Source organism: Theropithecus gelada, chromosome X, assembly GCF_003255815.1.
Source record: "Theropithecus gelada isolate Dixy chromosome X, Tgel_1.0, whole genome shotgun sequence".
Lineage (NCBI taxonomy): Eukaryota > Metazoa > Chordata > Mammalia > Primates > Cercopithecidae > Theropithecus > Theropithecus gelada.
Window position 1 is genome coordinate 133,106,220 of NC_037689.1, and position 12,546 is coordinate 133,118,765.

General features: G+C 40.7%; 1 pseudogene; it reads right to left on the reverse strand.

Moving 5' to 3' along the window:
• Positions 1–1,544: 1,544 nt before the first annotated feature.
• Positions 1,545–9,025, reverse strand: LOC112615276 (annotated as a pseudogene).
• Between the last annotated feature and the right edge of the window lie 3,521 nt (positions 9,026–12,546).

Consider the following 12,546-nt stretch of genomic DNA (forward strand, 5'->3'; position numbering starts at 1 on the left):
TAACTCAGGAATGGAAAAGCAAACATTGTATGTTATCACTGATATGTGGGAGCTAAGCCATGAGGACACAAAGGCATAAGAAGGATGCAATGGACTTTGGGGACTTGGAGGGAAGGGTGGGAGGGGGGCGAGGGATAAAAGACTACCGATAGCTGTGGCAGCTGTAGATTTTTCTACCATACTCGTAATGCTGTTCATGCTGGACATGTCAGAGTATATACTGCTCGAGTGATGGGTGTACCAAAATCTCACAAATCACCACTAAATAACTTACTCATGTAACCAAATACCACCTGTACCGCAATAACTTACGGAAAAAATCAAAATAAAATAAAATAAGAATGACTTTTTTTTTAGGAAAACAAGGCACTTATGAAAAACTTGAAGCACTCCAGCTTTTGATACAGCTTTTGTTTCTAAGGCCCCAGCAAAACTCCACACCCAAGTTATCACCAACATGTATAGTCATTCCTGTGTTTGAAACTTAATCACTGGAGAGTGGGTAGAAGCTCAAATGAACAAATTACCTGATGTATCTAGAAGCCAAACCATCACAGAATCTTTCTTCCCAAATCACCTCCCAAAAGTGTTCAGTTTGTAACTGAACACTTCAGTCACAAACAGTGCATGCGCCCAAATGTTTTGCTCAATATGTTTTGAGTCTAGTTCCATATATTGCTGCCAAAGATTTCCAGAAAGTCGCAAAAGTTCATCCTTATTGATAGGTGATTGGAATTCAGTGACACCGCTGCTGCTCTGTAGTGTGTGCAAAGGTCAAATCAAAGTAATAAATACGATATTCTCGATCATTTCCCTCTAAAACTGGGTTTCTAGCCAGGGCACATGTCTTCACACTTGCTGAAACAAGTTCACCTTCTGCACCAGTGCTGCCAGAGAGAGCTCCCTGTGACACGGGAATCATGTTTCTATACTTCCCACGCAGGAGCCACTCACCATATGCGGCTCCTGAGCACATGAAGTGTGACTGGAGCTGGGGATGGCTGAAGAGTTAGTTCTATTTGAGTTTCAATAGCCCTGTGTGGCAAGTGGCTACTTGGAGAGCAGCACACCACCTGAGATGGCAAGAACAACATGAAAACATCCTCCATGCCACTACAAAAATGTCTGCCTATACATCTTAGAGGAAGATGTCCAGCATGAACATCATCACAAGTGTGGTAGAAAAATCAAAAACTGCCACTGCTACAGGTTAGCAGATTGCCTTCAACATGAAGATAAAATGCTTCCAGCACTTCCACTCTGCCCCATAGTCTCTTAGTTGAGCTAATGCCCTGGACAGCTTCTCTTCAACCAGAAGGGGGCACAGACACCAGGCAAGAGCCTATGCTCAGTGATACAGAATATTCTAGAGCCCAGGAGACCATTCCATCCACTGAGCTGAGCTGGTCAGACCTAATTAATGTCATCTTTTCCTTCTTAAAGGGAGATGTCAGGATGAGGAGGGAACAAATAAAAACTGCTTTTGCTGTTTCAGGGTTGTGAGAGGCACTACCAACCACCAAGGTCAGCAACTCAAAGCCACCTCACTCGGCCTCAACTTTTTGGTTTGGGGCCCAGGTGGGGGACTTCTCTAGCTGCTACTGCAGTCTCTCCTCTTTCTTCTTCAGATGGAAGATCATGTTATCGAAGATGGCCTTATAGAGACTGCTGAAGTTGGCATCTGTGATGTTAGAGCCTTCCAGCATGGTCCAGTTCCCACGAATAACACTGGAGACTTTTTTTTTTTTTTTTTAACACAGTGCATTCAGGAACAGAATGCCACTGGCCACCCACAGGCCTGCAGACCACCAGGGGGATTTCATGGCAGTCTGGCAGCACCCACAGCCCCTGGGTCTCCTCGAAAGCCACATCCCACACTTGGTGTTAGAATGACAGATGCTGCCTGTACACTAAGTTAGCTGTCTGAGAGCATCAAGCTGGAAGATGTGGATTACAGGAATACAGTTGCACAGAAGTGCCATGCAGTTCTCCTAGCACCAGAACGTGATCCAGGATGTGACAAACCTCTGGGGCCCCAGGGGCCCATCAGCTCTTGCAGACTGGCCAGGTGACAGCAGTGCAGTTGACGGACCACTTCTGTACTCCCAGAGCCTAAGAGTGCAGTCCCTGGAGGAGGACAAGAAACTGTTCGGGCTGAGTGGGCACCACAGAGATGCGGCTCACAAACTCTGTGTGCCCGAGGCAGAAGGACTCAATACTGTGAGGCGCTGTGGCCTAGCTGACCTGGATCTTCTCATCCCGGTTGGCAGTGAGGATGAATCAGTTATCAGGACTCACAGTCACCTCTAACAACATTGACAGGTGTGCCAGGTCAAGTCTGCCACATCTGTGTGGCTCTGAAACCAAAAAGGAGTGCACATCTCCAGATTTGTCGGCCACCAAGACCTTCTCTTCGGAGGCTGTAAGGTCAGGGCCATACACCTCCTTACCATGGTCCTGACACTCAGACATTGCCATGGTTTTGTATGGAAAAGAATCAGCCAACTGCTTACATTTCATAAAGCACATAAGGTATTTCAGGCTTCCATGTCTTTTCTGGTTGTTCCTTCTATATGGTAGGAAGACATTCCCACATCTGGCCTCAACCTTTTCAGACTCAACTAGAAAATTCTCCATCATGTTTAAAGGCTGAACTTAAGGGTCCTCCCTCCAAGAGCCCTTCCTTGATGGCCCTGTTAGGCATAGCTAACCACTCTCATTCGGTGAACAGTCAAACAAGCTTCTACAGATGTCTTGGGGGAATTCAGTGAAGAGCATAAAAAGTTCACACCAATCCAGGCTCTGGATTCCTTGTCTCCCATCCAGGATGCTCCAATTCCTGACTGCTACTGCTTTTCAAGTGAATTATACTGGAATGGCAACCAGCCTACGTTAAAGACTTGTTTAAAGCCATGGCCAGTTGCAGAATAGACTAAATGCATCATTTAACTGTAGCTAAGAAAACCCCAGCATGGCCCCCTAAGGGATCAGTGCAGAGGCATGCCTCTGTTTTATCTGCCTTGGAAACTTTTCAGGGCTGCAGCAGCCTTCTGAGAAGAGTTTGATGAATTAATTTCAAAACAAATGTATTACTCTTAGCTATCTAATGTAAGGGATAACAGACGGGGCAAGCAGTAGACAAATCAAAAAAGCCTGGGAAATAAGAGGCTAGGGGAAAAGATAGAAAGGAGACTGAAGGCTTTGTAAAGCTCCTGAGTACATTAAGGACTCTATAAGCCCATGCACTGGCCCAGGAATGGATGGATACTCAAAGAAGACCTGAGAAGACCTTGATCTTTCACCTATGGCTGACGTTTAAGCTCTGCACAAGCATATAGTGTAGGCTAGGTCAGAACTGTAACACAAGACAAGCTGCTATTTTTATTTTTGTCTCCTAGCGTGCAAGGAAATCTCGGTCCTATTATTAGTGGACCACTAAGCTAACAGAACAAAGACTTTAGTGAACACACACAACAAAGAATAGCGTCTTTAAAAATGTTTCTAAAAGTCACCAAACAAAAGAACAAACAAACCTACAACCCACGATAAGCAGTAACAACAAGTCCCGGAGCAAGAGAGAATCTGATTCCCTGAGTTACTGCATTATAATGTTTTAAACGTTCAATTTTCACCAAAAATATGTGATGCATGCAAAGAAATTAAAAACTATGGCTCAAGCACAGGAAGAAAAAGAACAGATACTGTCCCTGAGGAAGTCTGAATGTGCTACTTACTAGACAAAGACATTAAATCAATTGTGCCTCAGTTGGGGCTCCTGAGGCCTTTATGTCCCAACTACTATTAAAATAGACCTGTCCTTGGATCCCTTTCCTTTAACAATACTTTCTGCTTTCTAATCCAGGTTGCTAACTTAACCTGACCATGATAGTTCTCATTGAAAGTTGATTGGCATTCTACTTTGAAAATCAATCCTTGGTAAGTTTGGCTTAACTCTTGGCTCTTGCAAAATGTGTTCATGACTCTGAAAAGCTGAAGACCAGCCCTTAGACATGGTAACCAAGCAGATTCTGATCATATCTCTAAACTGCCTATGGCACACTCAAATATAAAAAATCAAAATGTCCCAAGTTGAACTTGTCTTTTCTCAAAAAAAAAAAAAAAAAAAAAATTCCCTCTCTTCTTTCTTGGTTCCCTCTCTTGAGTGATGTCACCACCATCTACCTAGAAAGTCAGAAGACATCTCTGAGTCAGCTGCATCCCACTCCCCCAGGAAAAGTAGTTAAGACAGACTTCACTTCTTACAGTTTCAAAAATCCACCCCACACTTCATCCTCATCAGCCTTAACTTGGTTTCGATACACGTTATGTTCCCCTATGTCACTGCAAGTTTTTTGTTACTGTCCCTGTTGGCAGGTTTTCACCCCCGTCCCCACCAATGCTAAATTCACCCTCCTCATCCCAGTTAAGGTGTTCCATAGAAAACATAAATATGACCACGCCACTCCCCTCTCCAATATATTTCAACAAAGAATATCAACTAATGATAAAGTTTGAATTATAAGATCCATTAAAAGCTAAGTGCTGGCCAGGTGCGGTGGCTCACGCCTGTAATCCAAGCACTTTGGGAGGCCGAGGCGGGTGGATCACGAGGTCAGGAGATCAAGACCATCCTGGTTAACACGGTGAAACCCCGTCTCTACTAAAAATACAAAAAATTAGCCGGGCGTGGTGGTGGGCGCCTGTAGTCTCAGCTACTCAGGAGGCTGAGGCAGGAGAATGGCATGAGCCCGGGAGGCAGAGCTTGCAGTGAGCCGAGATCTCACCACTGCACTCCAGCCTGGACGACAGAGCGAGACTCCGTTTCACAAAAAAAAAAAAAAAAAAAAAAAGGTAATTGCTGCCCTTACACCACTTGTTCTCCCTCTCTTCCACCTGAGGATCTCACAACCTGATATATCCTCTACTGTTGACAGAGTGATGTACTCTCACACAATCTAACCTTATCCTTCCTCTTTCAATCCTTCTTCCCACCATAAACATATCCTTATTTCACCTCCTGTCTTCAGGACAAAGTTCAAACTCCTTTATCCCTCTAATGTTTGTGTTTGCTATGCCTACAACTTGGCTGGGTTGTAGATATGGTCACAAAGGCAGATGAAGAAGGGCATACTAAGCAAACTCAGGAAATGAGCTAGTCATTAGTGTCAGGCAGACACTGGCAGTGAGGCAAGGAAATAATATGAACAACTGAAATCCTTCCCAGAATGACTGTAGATAAAATAAGGGAGCAGAAAAGTTATCAAAAACGTAGGCTGGGACCATACAGTGAAGGAATGAACTGAGACCATCACATTCGTTACTCTAAAAACATAGTAAGTTGAAATTAATAACATAAAAGTAATAATTGATAAAAATATTACATATTGAATTCATATAAATTAGCAATAGTACTAGTATGAATAATTAATATTTATAAAGATGATCTTCAGTCATCAAGGAAAGGGTACATTATTTTCAGGGTACTTAGTTTAAGAAGCAGAGGTCATGTGTAATTCTTTAAATTCCCATGAAAGAAGTATTAAAAGTTTGGGTGCTCAAAGCTGACACTGACATGTAAAGTGTATATATATATATATATAATATACATAATAGTATATATAACACATAGATAATATATACATACATTGCAATTCAATCCCAAAAGATTCTGGGTACATGCAATTAAGACACTTAAACCATATGTTAGACATTTGCTATCTGCTAGGACTTGTACCAAAAGCTTTACTTTGATTTTCACAGACAGGTTGTGGTGAGTATTATTACTACTCTCTACCAGTTAGGAGCTGGAGACTTGGGAATATCAACTACCCGCCCATGATCACAATCCGACTGAGTGGTGGAGATAGGATCCACATCTGGGTCAATTTGACTCCAAAGCTATAATTTCCTTGTATCTCAGTTTCGCAAACTTTCCCTTTCTTTTCATGGCAGAGGGGCCAGAAATTGGCAGACGATGAAGGCAAACATATTTTTTGAAAGAGAGAAATACAAAAAGCTTGGATAGTGGTGTAAAGTCTGGAATGGCAGGGTGAAACCCTTCATAAACTTGTTCCTCCTTAAAAAAAATGCAAATACTGGCAAAAATTGTCACAATCAACTATTTTAGAAGTCTGGAAATTAACCAAAGGTTTGCAAGAATCTGAGAAGTTTTTATTAAACAAAAGCTGCTGAGTCTCTGTAAGAGTAGGAAGGCTTATGACTTTTTAACTTGAACTATCCCCGTTCCCTTCTCCCCAGCTTCACAGGAGCCTTAAAATCCAGCAGCCTCAAAATCATAGCTGTGAAAACCATCAAGCTGGAAAATGATTCCTCCTCCACACACAAAAAAGCCAAAATGTAAAAAGTCCGAATGTTCTTCCATTAATAATGGTTATCTCTGAGTGTGGATTGAGATTTGAGACTTTTGCTTTTTACTTTATAACACTTCTATACAATTAAATTATTATGAGTGTAACTTTTAAAATAAAGATAACACAATAAAGATAAAACAGGAAGAAATCATTCCTGAAAATGCTCTAATGAGTGAATGATGGTAGATGGAAATTATACAGAATTGTTTATGACTATTTCTAATTTTAAAAGTATGTAAAATATTGACTTTTTAAATGTAGCGTTCTGTCTTTAACTTTCATTTTAGTGAAAGTCAAAAACAGTTTCTAAGAACTTTTATAGGCTCACAGCTTGTCCTTTGGTTTCTGATTCTACTTTACCCACTAAGTCCTTCAAATATAAATTATTTTACCACAGCGATTTTCAGGGATTTAGCCATAACAAGGGGGAAAGGCTACAGTGTAGGACTTTGCTGGCAAGCTTGCTCTGCTACCCTTGGCAAACGTAACTGTGAGTTAACTCCAGCTGTAATATTAAAAGCTAACTGGAAGTCATTATAAGCAGCTTTTTGCTCACAATGTTATAGTCTGTCCTGGAGCCTGCAACTATTTTTGACAGCATAGAACAATGCATCCTGTGCCTGAGAGATACAGTAGCAGTAGATACAGTAGATACTATATGTAGCTGCCTACTGTGATAACATCTCCCCAATTATTCAGGAAGCCTAGGAAGTGTGAATGAGCCTAGGAAGAAACCTGCTATGAAAAAAGATCCCCCCACCTCCCACTCCAGACACAACAATTACACATTTTGTCTGAAACAAGGAAGTAACCTGCAACATTCAAATTCTCCCCATAATTATTGGAAAGCATATCTGCTTAAGACTAGGGAGTAACCACTGTAATCAAATTCTTGACAATTTTCTACAGATCACGGCTAGGATTCAGATGGCCTTTGAAGGTCCTGAAATTGTAGCTCTAATTTTTGTGCATCTGTGAATTTGGGAGAGAGACTATTACTTTCATCAGTTTCCCATGGTTGCTTGTGGCCAAAAGAAATCTAAGAGGCACTGATCTTAGGGTTTCCAGTATCAGACTAGGAAGTAATAGACTGGTAAAAGATGTCCCTCTCCTCCCTGCCAGATTCTTCAATGGCAGCTCTAAGTCTGGATTCATCCCTGGACCTGCAGTTTTTTGACACTATACTCAGGCAGAGGATGGAAGCACCGAAGGGCAAGCTGGAGGTAGGAAAACAGAACAAAACAGAAGGGTGTTTCCAAGATCCTGACCTGAAGGGTCTTCAGGGAGAAAGAGATCTGTCTGTGTTTTGAGAGTAACTAGTTTTAACCAGGCCTAAAGAAAGAAGCAGAAAGCTGGATGTTTCTGGATGTTAGGACCAGATAATGAGCAACTGCTGAGTTAGGAGCCACCAAAGATCCAGTTTCTAGCTGGATTCAAGGAAATTGTGCCTGATGCCCAGTCAAGATAAGACCAAGAGCCAGGTCTGAGGGAGTTAATCTGCTTAGCCTAGAGTAAAGCAGGCCAAAGCGAGGCAGTAACATAATATATAGGGAGAACCAAGTGGCATCGCAAGTCCAGAAATCTCAGTTTTAGTCTCAGCTCCTAGGCTAGCTAGCTGTGTACACTTGAGCAAGACCCTTAAGCTTTTGGGATACCATTTCCTTCTCTGCAGATTGTGAGCTTTAGACTAATGACATGCATAAGCATATATCATTGAGTGTTTCAGGTGCAAAACCTTTGTTTATGTTTCTAAAACTCAAAACATTCTAATTTAGGAGATAATTAGAGCCGAGTAAGATGTTATTGATTTATTCATGATTTATTTACTTAAACTGACAAAACTGCACATATTTATGATATGCACCATGATGTTTTAAAATATGTATGCATTGTGGAATGGCTAAATCAAGCCAATTAGCGTATGTATTACCTCACATTACTTTCTGTGGTCAAGATTCTTAAAAAGTACTCCTTAGCAATTTTCAGGTATACAACACAATGTTATTAACTGGGATCCAGAGATGCCTCACATTTGTAGTGCAGTAGATTTGGATGTGTTAATTGCTATCTCAGGGTGTTCAGAATTGAATGAAATGCTAGATAGGAAAGCTCTAGAAGTGAAATTATGCTCAGAACTGCAGCTGGAAAATTACTGTCATAAGAAGAGAAATAAATGCATTAATCCCTCTGATGGAGGTGGCAGAACTGATCAGAGGGAAATTTGGGAAGGATCCTGTTTGGGGGTGCAACTATATCACATGGATCAAGAAAACCTTTCAGGGAAGATTCTTAATCTGTGCAGAGGATCACCATACAGGCTGGCCCACATGCTCTAAGCTGAAAGATATGTTTGTGAAGCATTGAACTTCAGAAATAGTTGATGAAATATATAGGAACAGTCGCCTATGTCACTGGTAAGAATGTCAATTGGTCCAACCCTTTTAAGAAGCAGTTTTCATATATTTATTTAGAGCCACAAAATAAATGAAATAGTTTGTGTGCTCTGACTTAGCAATTCTAATTTTGAGGACTCTATCCTAATGAAATCCAAATGATTGAAAATTCGTTGTGCACAGATTGTCATCACAGTGCCATTTATCTTACCTGAATATGGGAAAATGAAACACAAGGTATGCAAAACCACTGACGTTCATAGTCTAACTGCTTCCCACCTCCTTAGCCCTCACCAAATGCCCAGCATCCACGTGCATCCTTCTTTCCATTTACTTACTTGCATGTTCCCTAATCTAATATGACTATCTTCCATGCATTACACTAAAGGCACTTACTCCCTTTCTGAAGGATACAACCCAAAGTCTCACCCTTGTTTTTCATCAAGCTTCAAGTGCAATACCTCTGAGTGATTGGCCTTCCTCTTGTTCATTTCTGAATGCAGAATCTCATCGTAGGCATAAGTATACGGACTTCTGCTTCTGGTGGTTGACATCGTGATGATCTTTACTATTCTCTACGTAATAGGAGTCCTCTCTTGAGATTAGCAATTAGCAACACCACTTTGGACCTTGATCCAGCAATCCCACTTCCAGGTGTATATCCAAAGAAAATTAAGTCATTATCTCAAAGAGATATCTGCACATTCATGTTCATTGCAGCACTATTCACAATAGCCAAGATATGGAATCAACTTAAGTGCCCATCAACGGATGAATGGATAAAGAAAATGTGGTGCACATATACAATGGAAAACTACTCAGCTTTAAAAAGGGGAGAAATCTTGGATTTGAAACAACATAGGTAGATCTGGAGAACATTATGCTAAGCTAAATAAGCCAAACACAGAAAGGCAAATACTGCATGATCTCACTTATGTGCAAAATCTAAAAAAGTCAAAAACATAAAAACAGAATAGAACAGTAATTATCAGGGACTGCCAGGTAGGAGAAATGGGGAGATGTTGCTCAAAGAGTACCAAGTTATAAGATGAATAGGTTCTAGGGAATCAGGGCCATGAATCTGGGGATCCGTTCCATGAACGTATCAGGATCTCTTCCAGGCCTTTGTCAATGCTGCTCTTTTCTGCTTGGAATGTCACTTCCCGTCTCAAACTCCTTGTCTCACTAACTCCCACTCATGTTTTATGCATTAAAATTACAACATCACTTCTTCTTAAGTCCTTCCCTGCTCTCTAAAGTCTGGGTTAAGTTCCTTTCCTCTGAGCTCCCACAGCTCTCTGGACCTCCCTCATATGCCACTTACCATGCTGCAAAATGATTGCCTGTTAAGCTTCCTGTCACCTTCACCAGACGGGTATGGACTGCCTTTTTCACCTTTGTGGTCTAGCATCTCACCAAGATCATGGCATAGAGTAGGATCTTTTACCTACAGTATGTTTTCAAATGAAATCAATACAGCACCTTGTTATAATACGATAATACGTAAATAAATGAGCATGCTGTGTTCAAGGGACAGAGATTGAATAGCCCCTACTAGAATAGAAGATGCAGAAGCATGCTAGGAGCTGTGGGAATTAAGGATGGGTGGGTGCCAGGATGAGGCCTGAAAGGAGGGTCTTGATAGGCTAGCAGATGAGTTTATACTTTCTGCTATTGGAAATCCATGGAGTCACTGAAAAGCTTAGTACAGGGGAGTGAGTAGTGTGTGTGATGTTGAAGGATCATTATTCTGGTATCAGTATGTAGGATGGATAGAAGGTGGGTATCACTGTGGTTATCCAGGCCAGCTAGTGATCATTTGGGCAGGAGGAATACGGGCCTGGGCTAGGTTGGAGGTGGTGGAGCTGGCAAAGACTAGACAGTGATAGTAAATGTTAGATAATCGCCAACAGAAGCCTTGGAAAATTACCTCAGAATACATTTATAGTAAACTGATTATTGCAGTCTATTTTTCAAATCCAGATAAAATCAAGTTAAAATTTACATCAAGTCTTAAAATAGTCACAGATCAGAGTAATTGAATGTGGCTGCTAGGGAAGCCGGGCTCACCACTTTACAGCCTCACTTCATGAACCACAGGTAATTTTTATTTTTGGTGTGAGGGACTTATTCCCTTTCCAAGCCTCTGCACTCCCATTCCATGAGTTCCAACATGGAAGGACTCCTAAAAATCACCTCCCCAACTGGCCTTAAGTTAGGAATAATTCTGCTGACTTGATACAAGTTTTTTTTTTATGTGTAATTCTGCTGATTCTGCTGACTTGATACAAGTTTGTGTGTGTGTGTGTGTGTGTGTGTGTGTTCAACTGTTCTTTCAGAGCAATAGCATCTAGAAACACAAAGCTATTATAGATAAGGTCCTTTATTTGATGAATATCTTGAGCTGAAGAGTTGCTTAATACACACACATACATTCATGTGCACACACATGAATGTGCACACATGTATGCACATACACATTCTAAATAGAAAAAATGAATGAATTGAATGAGAGAGTCTAAATTAGAAGAATTTGCCATACAGCATAGAAATAGAAGAACTCTAGTTTCTCTGCATAGATTAATGCCAGTGAGTCCCAAAGCAATGCCAGTCAAAATAAGCTAGGAAGATATATCCAGAATGGGCATACAAAGGTTATTAGGAATATAAACCAGCATAGTCAACTGATATGTAGAATTAATTTCTTCATTTGATATTATATGGAACTCATTAGAGTGAGATGTTTAAGAGAGCTGGTTCTGCAGTCAGTCAGACTTGGCTCAAGTCCTAGCCACCACTTGCTAGTTATGTGATCTTGGGTACTTTGGCCTGTCTACAACTCGGTTTCCTCAGATGTCAAATGGAGGTACATATAATACTAATTCCATGTTTTTGGTGAAGATTCAGAAAATAGATACAAGAGGCTAATACATGATAGTGCTAAATACATAATAGCTATTGTCCTTTAAATGCAAATGTAAGGGTTTATGTCCCTTATTAGTAATGTTTTCTCAACTGGCTAGATGGAAGACCACCACAGTGGAATCAGAGGATGATGATGGAGATTATTAAGAAGCCAGAGAGGAGAAGAGTCTCCACTGAGGTATAGGTCAACTAGAGTCTTCATCATGCTAATGTATGTCTGAAGAATTTTATAATAATTGATTGATACTGGCTGGTCTTTTATAATAACATAGTATACTTTCAAAAAGCTATCCATATTATATAGTTACTATGGAACTGAATGTGAAATTATGTTCAAAAGGCTTTTCTCTCTCAAATGTCCCTCTTCTGGTCATAGTTCAAGATTTTGGACACCTGGGAGGCTGCTATTCAAGGAGTCATTCTTTTCTACTCTATTGCAGTCTCAAGAGCATTGTCTCTAGAACCAGACTACCTGGACTCAAATACTTGCTGTACTGCTTGATAGTTTTGTTGTCTTAGGAGATTTACTTAACCCCTCTGTTTCTTGGTTTCCACATCTGTAAAATGACCATAAAAAGAGCACTTCCCTCATAGGATTGTTGTGAGAATTAAATGAGATAATCCCTCTGCTACCATGTATTATTGTGTTTTTATGTACACGTACTGTTTTCCTAACTAGATTGTAGCACATGCCATTGACAGAAGGAACTGTGCCCTATTTATCTTTGGAGTCAATGTCCATGGACATATGCTGTTGAGTATAAGGAAACTTAAAGTAATATTTTTCTTTAATACATAGATTTTCAAAGACTAACACAAGGTGGTTTTAGTTGACATTTTCTATTTAGACTAAAAGT